Source organism: Elephantulus edwardii, unplaced genomic scaffold (assembly GCF_000299155.1).
Source record: "Elephantulus edwardii isolate Elephantulus edwardi_28Jun2011 unplaced genomic scaffold, EleEdw1.0 scaffold00061, whole genome shotgun sequence".
Lineage (NCBI taxonomy): Eukaryota > Metazoa > Chordata > Mammalia > Macroscelidea > Macroscelididae > Elephantulus > Elephantulus edwardii.
Genome location: NW_006399811.1, coordinates 13,854,267 through 13,872,378, shown reverse-complemented (window position 1 = coordinate 13,872,378; position 18,112 = coordinate 13,854,267).

Here is an 18,112-nt window from a genome sequence, read left to right as displayed (position 1 = left end):
TGAGTTGAAACTCAATAGGTGACCCTCTGGCAGGCTTTCAGAGGCTATAAATTGCACAGGGGGGAGAGTATTCATTTTTCTCCTGTGGAGTAGCCAGAGTATTTCAACTGCCTGCCTTTTGGTTGGCATTGCAACTCCTTACCCAGCAGGACTCCTTTTAGGAAATGTTAGGAAAAAGAAAACCTAAACATAGAGTGATGTTCTACTGTACAATCATAAGAATGTGTAAAGTGAAAACACTGAAGGTCCAGTAGGGTTGGCCAGGATGTGGAATAACTGAAACTCTCATACATAATGGATGTGAATGCAAAATGGCCCACATCATTTTGCAAAGCAATGAGACGGTCTCTTATAAAGTTAAATGTTTAGTGCTCACTTTGGCAGCACATGTACTAAAATTGGAACGATACAGAGAAGATTAGCATGGCCCCTGTGCAAGGATGACTCGCAAATTCGTAAAGTCGAATGTTTACCTACCTTTTGACATAGCCATTGCACTCAAGGGTATGAAAACAGAGGTCTTCAAAATTCATGGAGAATATAAACAATAAGCAGTTTTATTCAGGACAACCAAAAAAACCTTAAAATAACCCAAATATGTAGGACTGATGTACATTCACACCATGGAAAACCACTCCGGGTAGCTAAAAAGTTGATGGTTCAGATGCACTCTTAGCTTTTGTGAAGGAGAGCCTTGCAATCTGCCTTGGAAACATGACAGAGCAGCTCTACTCTGCAGACGTGAGCTCACCACGAGTCAGAGTCCAGGCAATGACAACTAATGGAAACAATAACTGATACACGGAACAACGTGGATGAATAAACCTCAAAAATATGGTGAGTGAGAGAAGCCAGAAACAAAAGCTTACATTCTTCATGGTCCTATTTATGCGAAATTCTAGAAATGCAAACACATCTATGGTTAAAAAAAAGAGAAGAAAAACAACCCAGAAAAGTAGTTGCCTAGTTGATAGTCAGTGACCTCTCCAAATTATTAGGGAACAATTGTGTTAGTTTGAGGACTAAAGAGCAGCTGATTCAGGCCATGGTCTTTTCAATCACCTGAGAGCTGGACAATGATTAAGGATGACAGAAGAATTGGTGCCTTTGAGCCTGGTGTTAGAGAAAGTACTGAACATTCCATGGACTGACCAAAGAACAAGCAGGTATTTGGAGAAGGTGAAGCCACAGTAGTCCTTAGAGACAAAGATGATGAATCTTCGTCTCACATACTTTGGGCATGTTGCTGCTGTTGTTGTTATGTGCCGTCGAGTCATTTGCGACTCATAGCGACCCTATGTACAACAGCCCTAAACCCTGCTCTATCCTGTGCCAATCGCATTGCCTCTGACACACCCATCCTCATTACCCCAGTTACTGAATCAATCCACCTCATAGAGGGTCTTCCCCTCCTGCGCTGTCCCTCTACCCTACCAAGCATGATGTCCCTCTCCAAGGACCTGTCTCTCCTTACAACATATCCAAAGTATGTCAGATGAAGTCCCAGAATCCTTGCCTCCAAGGAGAAGCCTGGTTTAACCCTCTCTAGGATGAATCTGTTTGTTTTCCTGGCAGTCCGGGGTACATTCAATACTCTTCTCTAGCACCTAGGAGAGGTTATTCCTTAGAAAAGGTCATCATGCTTGGAAAGGTGTAAGGATGGTCAAGAAGAGGGTGACCCTCAACCAGATGGATTGACAGTGACAGCAGTAATGGGCTAATGTGTGTCAGAGATTGTGAGGATGACCCAGGATAAGATAGGGTTTAGATCTGTTGTTCAAAGGGTCGCTATGAGTCATACTCGACTTGATGGCACCTAACAACAACAACAAAACTGATGGGAGTTGAAAGGAGCTAGGTGGGCAGCAAAGCCTAAGTAGGAAGAGGCCGTCAGGAAACATGTGGAATTATGGAAACATTCTATACATTTACAGGTTACAAACATTAATGTGAATTATTTCAGAACATATTTGCCAAATCACCCTGAACCCAAATAGTTAAGATTGATTCATTTGATTGTATGCAAACAAAATCCCAAGAAAATAACTTTGCCAAGCGAAGACATCATTTGTTTGCAATCTCAAGAAGGCAGAGGAAAGATCTTTCTATATCTTCTCTCTTCAAAGAAAGCAACAGAACCCCCAAATAAAACAAGAACAGCAAAATAAACTTGAGCTCACTGACAGTCTGTGGCATCTGTAACCCACCATGTTAGGTTGGAGACAGAAAGCAGATGGAAGACAGATGATTTAACAGGACAGATGTCAAACCCAAGTCCAGAGGGGCAGGGACAGGAGATGGGAGGGCAGGCAGAATTGATTGATTAATACAAAATGAATTTATTTGTCAGAAGAATATCAAAACGGCTCAGGTATGAGAGGAACTAGCAGTAGATGAGGGAGGAGAACACTGGAGAGCAGGACTTTCAGAAGAGCCTGATGAGAAGTCAAACCTCGCCCTTCCCATGACCTTCCTATCACACCATCTGGAGGAACCCGAACCCACAAGCCCCTTCTCCTTTTCTACAAACCTGAAGCTTCCTAAATGCTTAGGGAAACCCAAAGCCAAGACAATCTTTTGCCTACTTCTGCTTTCCCTTTCCTTCCCATAATTCCCTGATGAAATAAGCTACAGAGTCAATGATGTGCTTGAATGGAGGAAGGAAAGAGGTTACTGTTTCCAAATCTGAGCTCATCAACTACACATGCAGGTGTGATTACGCATTTTCTCATTTCAGTTACTTTATGCAATCTTTATTTTCTACCATATAGTCATCTTAGAGTCAATCTATAAGGTAGTGTAGACACTGCTATGCAGCCTCTTACTGATAAAGGAAACTGAGGCACAGAACAGTTACATAATCTGTGCAAAATCACACATCTAGTTATTGTCTGACCAGAAGGGTGCTGGACTCTCAGTGCTAAGATCATACTTTTGCACTATTCACTTTTCATCCTTCTTTACTCAGAATTAATCATCCTGTCATAACTCAGAACAAGTCTGTGAAAAGGTCCTCATCACAAGACTCCACTATTCACTCTTCAACAATATAAACAGAGGGACAAAAAAAGATAATATATTGTATGATTCCACTTAAAAGCAAGCCTAGAAGATGCAAAGTAATCTGTAGTAATAGGAATTGGATTGAGAGTGGCAGGGGAGGAAGGAGTGGAAGCAGAGAACACAAAAAGATAGGAGGAGAACGTTGAGAGTAATGATTTATTTTTGTTTTGATTATTTCATTGATGTCGATCTCTTCCAGTCAGGAGAAGAGATTGAGATTGTTAACAATCTCTATTTACCCAGTTCCACAATCAACACTCTTAGCATCAGCAGTCAGGAAATCAAAACTTGAATTGTATTAGGAAAATCTGCTAGCAGGGACCTCTCCTGAATGCTGAAGAGAAACAATGTCAGTCAGGAGATGAAAGTGTGCCTGATCCAGGCCATGGTCTTTGCAATTACTTGCTATATATCAGAGAGCTGGACAATGATTAAGGATGATAGAAGAAGAATTGATGCCTTAGAGCTGTGGTGCTGGAGAAGAGTTTTGAACATACATGGACCAAGAGAACAAACAGGGTGAAAGCAAGCTATTTCTTGGAGACAAGGATTTAGAAGCACCATCTCACATACTTTTGGGTATGTTGCCAGAAGAAGCCAGTTTTTGAAGGTTACCATGCTTGGAAGGGTGGAGAGACAGTGCAGGAGAGGAAGATCCTGGATGAGATGAATTGACACAATGACTTGGGTAATGGGGTAGGTGTGTTGGAGTCAGTGAGTTTGGCTCAGATGCAGCAGAGTTCAGAGCTATTATACATAGGGTTATTATGAGTCATAGAAGATTAAATGGCACATAACAACAATTGATGCCAAACTATATCAAACCTCAAGTTGTGAAGATGTTATTGTCCTGTACCTTCTAGTTGGAACCAACTAATAGCTGGCCCTCCATTCAAAGTCAGTTAATTGCACAGGAGTAGATTGCCCACCCTTCTCCCACAGAGGCAGTTTATTGCATTGGAGTAGCTGGTAGATTTGAACCACGCACCTTTGGGTTGGCAGTGCAACTCCTTACCATTAAGCCACCAGTGCTCCCTAATATGGTTCAGTATAATATATAGAGTTTATTTTATGTCAGTTATCCTTTGATAAACCAATGAAACGAACCAGTTTCTGAACCAGCTCTGACTCATGGCAATGCTCCCAGGTATGCAGAGTAGGGTTGTTTTGCCACAAAAAGTCACAAGACTTTTTTGAAGCCTATTTCCAGGCTTTTCTTCCAAGGCATTCCTAGAGGGGTTTGAACCACTGACCTCTCAGTTATTAGCCAAGTCCTTAAACTGTTCTGTCCAGCCACTTGATGGACAGAAATGAATGAGTAACTAGACACTCAACAATTATCGCTTGTACTTTTTTTAACCTTTATGAAACATTTGAAAATACACTATAGATACAATAAATAATAGATCTTGCCTTCACGGATGTCTCCAGCTTTAAAAAAGGACTTCAAAAAAGAGAACATTTGCCAAGCATCTGATGCCTTGTCTGTTTTGATCTTCACTAAGCCCTGTGAGATGGATATTATCATCATCACATTCAATTTACTGGTAAGGAAATTCTCACACCAGAAAGTGTTGAGGTCTGAGGGAATCAGTTACTCACCCCTCTTTTTTCCACCTACTTCCTGAGCTCTGAACTTGCTGTCTGACACAGGAATCAGACACACAGTGATGAAAATGTTAGATTCATTACTGATAAAAGCTGCTTCAAAGGGCTTGGCTGGAGAGGTGCTGCCAAATGGGTCTGCTAATGGTGTTTCCTGAATTGAGTTGAGCTCTCCAATTGCTGTCTCTAGCAGCAGGTGTATGAGAAGAGGAGAGGAGAGGAGGGCTTCCTGGGCTAGGCTGCTCCTAAATGGAAAATAACTCAGCTCAGCTTTTTCCAAACTCACTAGCCAGTGAGTGGCTGTGTTCAAATGGGGGCCTGATATACTGTGGAGAGAGAGCAGAGGAGACAGAACCAAGTGCAAGTTTAAGGCATTCCCTTCACACAAAAGCACCAGATACAGAAAAGTCCATGTCTCCTTGCCAGTGGGCGTCATTCTAAAAGTTGAATGCAGGAAGAGTAAGTTCTGTGCCCAACCAAAGGCAAACCCACTGTCATTAAACCAGTTCTGGCTCACAGTGACCCTCTAGAATGAAGCGGAACTACCCCCATACAATTTCCCAGGATGCATGTCTTTACGGAAGCAAATGGGCTTGTCTTTACTCTGCAGAGTAACTGACAATTTTAAGTTGTTGCCCTTTTGGTTTGCAGCTGAGGGGCTAACCACCAAGACTCCTCAGATAATAATAATAATAATAATAATAATAATAATAATAATAATAATAATAATAATAATAATATAATTGCCACCACAGTTCCAACTCCCAGCAACCTACAGAACAGAGTAGAATTACCCACAGAATTTCCAAGGATCTGTAGAAGCCAATTTTTGTCCTGCAGAGTAGCTGGTGGGTTCCAAGCGCTGCAATTTTGGTTAGCCCTTCTGTGCACTGAGTCCTGAACTGAGCAGACAGGTGTCAGATTTAAAGTAACCTGGTGGTGAACTTTCTGTTAACAGGATGGTGATCTACAGTCTTCCATCCATTTAGGGACTACTTCTTGGTTGCACTAGGCCCTGAATTCAGCTCTGGGCAGGAGAGGGTGTCACATGCCTGTCCTCAGGGAACCTGAGAACTCATCAGGCTCCCCTAATGTACGGCTCTGGCTCCAACATTTTTTTGGAGCATATCATCTGATGGTTGACGACTGGTGCCTCTTTTTCACCAGCATGTAGGAATCACCACTTACTTCCTCTGCACACACTCCGTACTCATTCCCTTTCCTTACCCGTGTTCACGCTATGTCTTTTACCTGAAATGGAATTTATTATACAGTCATTTTCTGTGCACCAGCATGTTAATGGCACTGTGTCTGAATGATAGGAGATGGATCCACAAAGAGGAAGACTCATATCCTGTCCTTTAACTTCACTCTGTCCGTCTGTAGTGCTGTGGTGGCTTGTGGGTTGGTGTGGTGCTGGAAGTGGTACCACCAGTGTTTCAAATACCAGCAGGGTCACCACGGTGGGCAGGTTCCAGCAGAGCTTCTCGGGTAGGAGAGACTTGGAAGAAGAGGCTGGGGATGTATTACCAAAAAGGAAACTAGTGAAAACCCGTGACTCAAAACAGATCAGTGTCTAGCCTAGTGGGTAAGGAGTTGTGCTGCCAATTCAAAGGCAGGTGGTTCCAATCTGCCCACTGCTGTGCTGGAGAAAGATGGACAATTTCCTCCTGTGTGAGTTACAGCCTCTGAAGACTCACTGGAGTGCTGACTATGAGTTGGTTCCGACTCGATGGCAATGTGTGAGAGAGAGAGTGTTGGAAGATGAAGGTGACACAGTGACTCAGGGCAGGGCAGCATTTATTTCTGTAAATGTATGTGGCCACGATGAGTTAGAGCTGACCGGACAGCAATTAGCAACAACAAATGTCAAAAGTCAAAGTCATTACCACAGCTGACCTTCTGGGGGGGGGGTTTGAGGCTGTAAAGCACACAAGAGGAGATTGCTCATCTTTCTCCCATGAAGCAGCTGGATGGCGGATTTGAATCACCTGTCTTTGTGTTGGCAGCGCAAGTCCTTATCCATAAAGCCACCAGAACTCCCTTACCAACAACAACCATCTTATAAATATTTAAATCCTATCCATCTTTCACATGCCTCTGGAAACTATGAATGTAGTAAAATGGCGATAGTTATAGAACAGGGTTCAGGTCTTTTGTTCATAGGGTTGCTATAGGTCGTGCTCACCTCAATGGCACTTAACAACAATAACAACAACACATCTTTCAAGGTCTACTTCCTCCATGAAGTCTTCTGGGTTTTCTGGCCACCTGTAATTTCTGCCCGTATGTACCACTTAATGCCCAAGGTGTGTTCTGTGACAACTTCTAGTTGTTTTCATTACCATCGCTGCTGCTGCTGCCACTGTTAAAGCTGCTGATGGAGGTTAGAGACTGATGTTCCCACACCCCAATTAGCCACCTTTCTGAGCATCAGGAGCAGCCTGGGGCCTGCAGGTGCCTCTGTTGGCCCTGCTGGTTACTCACCAATCAGCTCCTAAGATCCTGTGCCTCACTTGTCTTCATCTCGCCCATGGTCCAGGGCTGGGAGAGTCTGGGTTTGGGTGAATTTGTAATATCCTGTAGGACAGAGTGGAACGGCACACAGGGTTTCCAGGTCATAAATCTTCATAGAGCCAGATTGCCTTGTCTTTCTCCCATAGAGCAGCTGGTGGGTTCAAACAGCTGCCCTTTCGATTTGCAGCTGAATTACTTAACTGCTAAGGCAAGCAGAGCTTCTTTTTAAAAATTTACAGAGGAATAACAATGTTTTAAGAGAGAGAGAAAGAGAGAGAGCGCTGCTTTCCTTTTTATGAACAAACAGAAAAATCTCTTACAGGACCATGGATTACATGTGGTTGAATGTTGTCCGGGAGGATGGTACGTGGGTTTTGACTGCGGCTGTCTAATGGTATTCCCTGCCCCACCCACCAGACCCCCAACTGATAGTTGGTTCCTCATCCACGTCCACTCTACATCTTTTTGAGGGCTGCTGTAACACATTACCACAAACTGGTGGATTTACCAAAACAGAAAGGCTTTCCCCCTTTTACAGCTCTGGAGGCTAGAAGTCTGAAATAAAAGTGTGAGCAGGGCCATGAGCCCTGAGTGGGTTCCAGGGAGAAATCTTTCTTTGTTTCTTCTAGCTTCTGGTGGTTGCTGGTGAGGGTGTGTAGATCTGTGATTCCAATTAGGGCAGGCCCAGGCCCAAGAATACACAAACTAAGCGAAAACAGGAAGCCTGTTTAGGGCAGGCCCAGGCCTAAAAAGATACAGACGAAACTAGAAAACCTACTTCAGGCAGGCCCAGGCCCAAGAAGACACTAGATAAGCAAAACCATAGAACCTGTTTAGCAGACTTGACCCCCAGGAGCAGTGGCAGGTGAACAGCTCTAACCGTATAAGGGAGAGATAAGTTCAACAATAAGTAACAGAAAAACCAGTCCAGCAGGTGGAGGTTGGCTGCCCAGTCACCTACTGAGGGAACTAACCTATGACCTTTCTCCCTGTGTGCCTAACTGACTTAAAGCCCTTTTGCCCAAAAGGTTTAGTTAACCAATCACAATGTATATAAAAACTAACCAATAGAAAAGAGACATCTACTGCTCACTACCTTGTAAGTGTATATAAAGAAAGAATATTTTGCATTTGGGGAGCCTGACCCTGGAGAGGCTGTGGTCTCTGACAGAGCTTCTCACAGACTATAAAGTCTTCCTTGCTTCACCAAAAGAGCTTGTAGCACTGTTTCTTTACCTGGAGATGCCAGACAAGAATTCTAATTCCTGTAACACAATCTCTGTCTCTGTTTGTGTTTCTGTACCAAAAATCTCTTCCTCATTCTCTTTTAGATGACAGGGTTTGGGGTGGGGTAGGTACAAATGGTTTGAACTTAGTTATTAACTTCAAGTTTGGTAATTTGAACCTACATAGTGGCACTGGTGGCTTAATGGTAAGAAGTTGCGCTGCCAACCCAAAGGAACGTGGTTCAAATCCACCAACTGCTTCTCAGAAGAATGGGCAATCTCCTGTGTAATTTACTACCTCTGAAAATCCACTGGAGGGTCGGCTATTAGTCAGTTCTGACTCAACAGTCTACAACAACAACAGCAACAGTGACTCCTTTTATTCTACCCTGTAACACACAGGGTCCCTCTGAGTCAGAACTGACTTCACTGCAATAGGTTCTCTTATAAGGACATCAGACAGTGGATTTCAGGAACTCAGGCGGTGGGTAGTGTGTCATAGACCACAGGTTGTTAGCTGTACTACTAATCCAATGACAGTGCTTCTCTGTCTGGTTCAAATCCATCAGCAGCTCAGCGGTGGATAATTTCCTGTCATGCAATTTACAGCTTCAAAACTCCAATGTGGAAAAATTAATCCAATGGAGGGTAAGCTATGGATTTGTTCCAATAACAGCAATGAGAATGAGTGACCCTTGACTGGGAAAGCACAGAGGAAGCCCCCAGTAATTCCAGGATTCATCCCCAGCAGATCCTTGCAAAGCTGGTCTTTTACTTCCCTGCTCCAGCATATGATGGACAGGGGGACACACAGAGGGCAAAGCAAGCACTTGCTTGGCCTGCCTTTGTTTTTTCTCAGCAATTCCCTCTAGCTCTCACCTTTGCCTCAGTGGCCACTGTTACTCCTTCAGCTCCTGTCATCATGGCTGTCGAGGTCCACTCTATCCTCTCTCCTGCCCTTCCACTGTAACCCCTGTACTGAAAATGGAAATAAACCCTAGCCACAGATGCCCTCACTTCCCCTCCAGCCTAGGACCTTAGCTTTTTCATACCGTCCTTCTATCCCATTGCATAGTGCACGAATGTCCCAGGAAACTGCAGTCACTTTGCCCTGGGCCCAGAGCCAGGTCACATTTCAGTGAAACCCTAGGGACTTCTTTGGGTTTTTCCAAGCACAGATTTACCAAATGTCTCCAAAGCCAAAGAATGTCCTTTTTCCTACTCCCTGGGGAGCAAGGAGTGACTCTTTCTATAATAAGGGCTATTTTTGTTAAAATTCAACTTAAACCAGTATAAGCAAAAGGAGATTTTTGTCAAGAGTACTGGGTAGCCTGTGAATTTGGATGCAGCCTGGCTGGGATGAGAAGCTGCAGCAACAGGGCTAAGGAAGACAGAGGTCTCTTCTTCCCTGCATGTGTCTCCCTGTGTTCTTTCTGTGTGATGTCTTCTTCCAGTAGAGTGTTTCCCTCTTGTTTCCTAGTTCACATGACAAAAAAGTAGTCAGTAGTTCTCTGTCAATGTACTGTTTCAGTTATTTTTGGACAATCAAGGGGTTTTTTTCCATTATTATATTTGCGTGTGTGTGTACCACCAAATCAGATCTGACTGGTACAGGAGGAGATTGTCCCTTCCCTCCAGCAGAGCATCTGGTGGATTCGAACCGTGCACCTCTGGGATTGCAGTGCACCTTGGACAATCAAGATTTTACTTGCATATGATATCAGTGACGCTTTTTAGGGTAATTTCCACAGTCTGTGAGATCACCTTTTCTCGGAGAATAGGAACAAATATGGATCTCTTCCAGTCAGTTGACCAGGTAGCTGTTTTCCAAATTCCTTAGCATAGACTGATGAGCACATCCAGAGCTGCATCATTTCAACTGGTATTTCATCGATTCCTGGGGTCTTCCTTACTTTTTGCCAATACCTCCAGTGTTACACAATTAAAAGAAAAAAATCAGGTATGACAGAGGGACTAGGCCTTGTGATGACATGGGTAGCTTGGCGTTGAGATGGTTCTATGTGGAGGTGGTGATGATGATGATGACCTATTGCTGTTATTGACTAATAGCTACTCTGTCCCATTGTGGACAGATTTTGGTGGAGCTCCCTGATTAAGACAAACTAGCAAACAGGATGGGCCATCTATTTCCTAAATAAAAGGCTTTGAAAAACCCTATGAACGCTACACAAAGAGGATAGTTATAGTAGTGTAGTGGTAGAGTCCAGATTGGAAATCAGTTGAAATGAGGAAAAACAATAACAAATATCATTTAACAATTGGTACACGCAATGTCCATAGCTTGAATGTCGGAAAACAGAATATTGTTAAAAATGAAATGGAACGCATGAGTATCGACTTACTAGTCATTAGTGAGATGCAACAGACCAACTATGGCCACTTTGAATCAGATAATAATAGTATATACAATTCAGGGAATGAAAAACAGAAGAACAGTGTTGCATTCATAGTCAAAATGTCAATTTCAAGTTCTATCCTGAAATACAATGTTGTGAGTGATAGGATAATATCCCTATGCATATAAGGAAGACCAGTTAACATGACTATTATTATTCAAGTATATGCTCCTACATCTAGTGTCAACAAGGAAGAAATTGAGAATTTTTACCAAATTTTGCAGTCTGAAATTGATCAAACATGCAATCAAGATCCATTAATAATGACTAGTGACTAGAATGCAAACGTAGGAAACAGTGAAGAAGGAACAGCAGTTGGAAAATACGGGTTTGGTGATAGAAAGGAAGCTGGAAATAGAATGACTTAATCTTGTATTTACAATGATTTATTCATTGCAAATACTTTTTCTAAAACACACAAAAGATGACTTTACATGTGGATTTCATCAATGGGCTGCATAGGAATCAGATTAACCACATTTGTGGAAGAAATCGTTGGAGAAGCTCAATATCAGCAGTCAAAACTAGGCCAGGGGCCTAGTGGGTCAGATTATCAATTACTTATATACAAATTCAAATTGAGGCAGAAGAAATTAGAATAAGTCCACAGAAACCAAAATATGATCTTGCATCAATTATCATCAATATCACATGCAAGCAAAATACTGCTGAAGATCATTAAAAAATGACTAGAATAGTAGATAGACAGGGAACTGCCAGAAGTTCAAGCAGGATTTAGAAGAGGCCATGGTACCAGGTATCATTGCTGATGTCAGATGGATCCTGGCTGAAAGTAAGGAATATCAGAAGAATGTCTATTTGTGCTGTATTGACTATGCAAAGGCATTTGGCTCTGTGGATCATGACAAGTTGTGGCTGACATTGAGGAGAATGGGAATCCCAGAGCACTTGATTGTGCTCATGAGGAACCTATACCTGGATCAGGAGGCTGTTGTGTGAACGGAGCAGGGGAGCACTGCAAGGTTTGGAATTGGGAAGAGAATTGGTCAGGGATGTATTCTATCTCCATACCTGTTCAATCTATATGCTGAGTAAATTATCTCAGAAGCTGGACTCTATGAAGAGGAATGTGGCATCAGGATTGGAGGGAGACTCATCGATAATGTGGTGTTATGCAGATAATACAACCCTGGTTGCTGAATGTGATGAGGATTTGAAGCACTAGTTGCAGAAGATCAAGGAATGTAGCCTTCATTATGGACTGTGCTTCAATATCGAAAAAAACAAAGATTCTTACCACTGGACCAATACACAGTGTCATGATGGCTGGAGAGGAGATTGAAACTGTCAACAGCTTCATCTTGCTTGGATCCACAATTAACACCCTTGGTATGAGCAGTCAGGAAATAAGGAGATGCACTGCTCTGGGAAAATCTGTAGTTAGGGACCTTTCCAAATTATTGAGGAGTACTGATGCCAGTTTGAGGATTAAGATGCATCTGACTCAGGCCATAGTCTTTCTGATTACTAGATATGCATCTGATATCTGGACAATGAATAGGGATGACAGAAAAAGAATTGACGCCTTTGAACTGTGGTGTTGGAGAAGAGCACTGAACATCCCATGGACAGCCAAAAAAAGAACAGATATGTCTTGGAGCAGGTGCAATTGGAATGCTCTTTGGAGGCAAGAATGATGAGGCTTTGCCTCACATACTTTGGATAAATTGCTAGGAGGTGCTATTCCTAGGAGAGGGACATGATGTTGGGAAGGGTAGAGGGTCGGTGAAGGAGAGGAAGACTCTCATCCAGGTGGATTGACACGGTGACTACTGCAATGGACTTTTGTGTGTCAGGAAGTGTGAGGATGGCACAGGACAGAACTAGGTTCAGATCTTTTGTTCCTAGGGTCGCTAGGAGTCGTATTTGACTTAACAACACCGAACAACAACCACCACCAGTGTAGCTTGAACTTCTTCCTTTATCACCATTGATTCCTGATCATATGCAAGTTCCTGAAGTGGTTTTGTGTCAGCCAATTCTTTTTGGTACAGTGATTCATATTTTTTTGATGTTTCCTGGAACGTTCAAGATTTTGCACATGGCATCCTTCAGTACTGCAACTTGAGTCTTCAATTTCTTTTTCAGTTCTTATGCTTTAACAATGTCATGTGAAGTCTTCTCTTTTTATTTTATAACTCCAGCTCTTTGCATATTTCATTATAATACTTTGTTTTGTCTTCACATGCTGCCCTTTGAAATCTCCTATTCAACTCTTTTTACTTAGCCTTTTTCCTCTTTGTTTTGGCTTCTTGACGGTCTAGTGCAATTTTTAGTGTCTTCTGATATCTATTTTGGTCTTTTGTTTCTCCCTTGTCTTCGCAAAGATGTTTTGCTTTTTTCCTAGATCTTTGATGTCATCTCACAGTTCATCTGGTCTTTGATCATTAGTGTTTAAGTGCTTCAAATCCTATTCTTGAGTAGGCCTTTAAAAGTTGAAGACTGATGCTTTACATTAGGGAAGGTTTACTAACATTATTTCTTTGATACTTTCCTCTCCATTATTTTCTCTGTTCTCTTTCTGGCACTCTTGTTAGTTAAAAATGCATTGTGTACTGATTTATTCTTTCCCTTTGTCCCATTTTTAATCTCTCCTCACCCCCACTTTCTAGGAAATGCTTCAATTATTCTTTGAACACTCCTGGTTTATTTGCTTGTTTTTCCATGCTGTTTCTAATCTCCAAGAGCTTGCTCTTTTTCTCTAATTGTTCCTTAAAAAATTCTTTTGTGTTGTGTGGCTGTACTGTCATCTTCTACTTCTCTGAGGAGATGAAAGACGGCACTTATTTTGTTTTACTTTGTTCTTGTGCTCGCTGCATCGCTTACTTCTCCTGGGTTCTATCACACTGTTTTAGTCTTTCTACTCCATGATTGAGACTTTCTTCTCAGCTCTGGCCGTTCACATATGTCTAAGAGCAGGGCACTGAGAAGGCAGATGGGAGCCTGTGTGGATGCTTAATGCTTTTGGAGCAGCTGAATGGCGTTTCTGCAGAGAATCCCAAGTGTGCCATCATTAAGTGTCTTCTCTAAGGAGGTTTGGACTTCCCATTGAAAGGAGATTCCCTTGGTACAGGGGGCAAAGACTTAATAAGCCAGCAACTCTGTTCACTGCAGATGAATCAGAAGTGACTGGTAGCTGACCCTGTAGTGGATTTTCAGAATCTATAAACCACACAGAAGAAAACTGCTCATCTTTCACCTGTAGGGCAGCTGATGGATTTGCCTTTGGATTGGCATTGCCTCACCCACTAGATCATGAGAGCAAATATGTGCTTCTAATAATCAAAGCAATGGTTGCTCTCAGTTCTGTTTTCTAGGGGTTCCCCTGGAAAGGCAGCAAGACCGTAGAGCTGATGAACTGCATGGTGTGCTGAGGCAAGCTGTCCACAGACAATCCTATAGAATCTTCCTATTCACCAAGAGAAGAGAGGAGACAGCAGAGAGCCCCCGGCTCTGAGGGTTCTGCGACGGGGGCTCAGGCTGTCTCAGCAGATGGGTGTGAACAGAAGACGGAACACCAGAGGGTTGTGCCCTCTGCTGATCATTCGTCCCTGCTACTCAACACATTGGCATTGTTTGTTTTTTTTTTTAATACACACTTCATTGCTGTCAAGTTAGAATCAGCTCATAGCTGATCTTCTAGCGAGTTTTTGGAGGCTGTAAATTGCTTAGAAGGATATTCACCATCTTTCTCCAGGCAGATTCCAACCTTCAGAAGTGGTGCCTTTGTGTTAGCAGCACAACTCCCCAAGAACTAGGCCACCAGAGCTCCCTCGGAGCTGTATAATGTAACTCTGCTAGCATTTTATGGAGCAGTAACTATGGTGGCGTAGCCTGGAAGGAGCTGTATTGTTAACCTTAAGGCCACTCCTCTCTGTAGATCCAATCTACCAGCGGGAAAAAGATGGGTAATATCCTGTGTGCGTTACCGACTCAGAAACCCAATGGAAGTTCAGCTGTGGGTTGGAACAGACATAATGGCAGTGAGTCGGAGTTTCTTTTATTTCAGAAAGATCTGGTTTCTTGTGTTTTATCTGTTGTCTCTAGAAGTTTCAGAGTGAGAAATCAGGTTAATTAGTCCTTAGAAAGACCACAGCCTTTGAAAACTGTACAGAATGTTCCATTCTGACACACGGGGGTGTGGGGGTCATCATAAGTTGGAATTGACAACCATTGGTTGGAGGCCTTGTGTGGCACAGATGGTTAAGGGCTTGGTTACTAACCTAAAGGTTGGCAGTTTGAGTCCCCTAAGAATCACCTCAGAAGAAAGGCCTGGTGGTTTGCTTCTGAAAGGCCACCACCATAACACCTCATGGAGAACGGATTTGCTCTAACACAAGCAAGGGGAGCAACTGTGAATCAGAAGCAACTCGACAGCAACTGTTTTTAAATGAAATAAAGAATATAGTGCTTTGTGAACTGGGGTTCATATACCTGTATGTGTATATTTGTGCATAAACCAATGCTGACTACATTCAACAATAATGGCAAAACAATTTACTAGATTCTAATGTATAAATGTCTGAGATAGGCTTCTGGGCTCCTGGATGTCCTCTAAATCTTGGAGCTTTATCCTTCGTCTGGCCTTGGAAGAGGCTGGGGAACCATTCTCTCTGCATTATCTTGGTCCTAAATAATCAGGAGAACACAAGCTCACCCCTCACAGAAAACCCAAATAAAAGTACGGAAACTGTGCTGCTTCTGAAGATCTTTCCGTTTTTCTGCTTAGAAATCTCACAAATGTGTGCTCATGTATTCATGTATTGGATTCCTAGATCGTGTAGTCAGAGGAGAGACAAGGTAGCAAGCTCACTTCCGGCCCAGTTATCATCACACAGAGCCTTGGAGGCGAAACCACAGTCCCTAACAGGGACGGCTGGATTCAGCCAATAATCTAATAATGGCTGCAGAGAAGCCCTCTGCTGCTGAATCAATTCTGACGCACAGTGGGACTATGCGGCACAGGAGAACTGCCTGTAGGATTTCCAAGGCTGTAAATCATTACAGGGGGTAATCTGCTGGTGTACTGGTTAAAGTGCTTAGATGCTAACTACAAGGTCAGCATTTTGTTTTTGGTTTGTTTTTTTTTTAAGAGTTCAGGATTTTTTATTGAACATGTTACAAAAGGAGTTTAGTCAAAAAGACCAAATCCCATGTCATCATCAGACTCTTCAGATTCTTCTTTCTTTGCTTCCACTTTCTTCTCCTCAACTGGAGCAGCAGCAGTCGTGGGAGCAGGTCCTCCAGCTGGTGCAGCCCCGGCCGCTGGGGCAGGTCCACCAGCACCCACATTGCAGATGAGGCTCCCAATGTTGACATTTGACAGGGCCTTTGCAAACAGCCCAGGCCAGAAAGGTTCAACGTTGACACCGGCTGCCTTAATGAGGGCATTGATTTTATCCTCCGTGACTGTCACCTCATCGTCGTGCAGGATGAGGGCCGAGTAAGGGCTTCGGCAGCACATATACTAAAATTGGAACGATACAGAGAAGATTAGCATGGCCCCTGCGCAAGGATGACACGCAAATTCGTGAAGGTCAGCATTTTGAAGGCACTTTGTAGGAGAAAAATGAGATAATTTACTCCCGTTAAGATTTATGGCCTTGGAAGCCATACTCTGTTTAATAAAGTCACTAGGAATCAGAATGGAATTGAAAGTGGATTATAAATCTTTAGGGAATCAGCTACCTCACCTTCCTCAGAGAGCTGGGTGGGGTCGAACTATTGAACTTTTGGCTAGCAGTTGAATTCTTTAAACACTGTGCCACTAGGGCTCTAGCATGCAAAAGAGAGACAGTGGAAGGGCTAGGAGTCATCAGAAGAACAGCCTTGAGGACAAGGTCCCCTCCTGAGCAAGTGAGGGGTGGTCTCCCCCCCAGCCCCCCTCTAGGAGGGTCCTGGTGCTGATGCAAAGTGTCACCATATTTTCAGCAATTCTGCCAAGTTGTGTCTCTGAGAAGCGAGAGACAAATCTCCAGAGGTTTTCATGTTTGATTCACACCCTCACACGGCAGCTGTCTGCTGTCAGGGGAAACACGGCTGTGCAGATTTCCAGCAGCCACAGTCAGAGACAGAGCCTTCGGTCCTTGGAGCCAGTTAGCTTGTCTTATTGCTTGAACCTTGGGGGAAAGTGTGAAAGCTGCTGTGCCAGCCCTCCTTGCTAGCACTGATGCAGGCACTGTGACTTTGTGGGGATGCTGATCTGGCCCAGAGGACGCAATGGCAGCAATCTCTTCATCGTCCCCATAGGGGAGCTGCAGCTATCTCAACAGAGGCACACAGACAGCATTCTCAAATATTTTGTGCTTATCTCAGACAGCCTTAACCAGAGAGTCTTACTCAATCTCAAGACAGAATCCTGAAACAGACAAGAGATTTTACTGTCTGTATTTCAAAGGAGAAATTGAGTCATGAAAAGGCTGGGTGGAGGCCCAGGTATTTGTGTTCATTCTCCCGCCTTTCCTTTTCTCACTCCATCTTCTCTGACCAAATGAGCCTTTCCAAGTGCTCATTTATTACTAGGCCATTTAGCACTGACAAAGGAGTCCTTTGGTAGTACAAACTGGACAAGAGGCTGGTGACCTAGTGGTAAGGAGCTGTGTTGCAATCCTGAAGGCACGTGGTTCAAATCCACTAGCTGCTCCATTGGAAAAAGATGGGTGTTCTCCTCTTGTGTGATTAAACTGCTTCTGAAACCCGCTGGAGGGTCAGCTATGGATCGGTTCTGACTCATAGGTACACTACAACAACAAACAATCCATTCACCGGTACCTCAGAGACAAGGCTGGTGGTGGGCTTCTGGAAGGTCACAGAAAACTTTGTGGAGAAGTTCTATCCCCCACACATGGCATCACCATGAGTTAAAATCCACTTCCTGGCAACTAACAGCAAGGATATGTAGCAACTTGACTAGGAAAAGCCCAGAAGAAGGAAAAAAAAAATCCAATTCACAACACAAATGCCTGAAGGGGATGATTCTCCTTATCAAGCATGGATCATTTCCCCCCCCCACTTTATAAAACGATTTCCCTTGAGAGCCCATTAGTGGTGAATGCCCGTAGTACACTTAGGTATTGGCTTACAGATCTTTGCTTGCCAAGAAGAGTTGAGAAGGGAGAGGGCGGCGGAGTTTTAAGTGGACGTGCCTGGGTTTCAGTGAGAGCTAAAGAACGGCTGGGAATAAAAGAGTAGTTCTAAAATGATGATAGCGGCTAATGGGTAGACAGCATTGATTTGCAAAAATGCATCTCATGGACAGCTTTG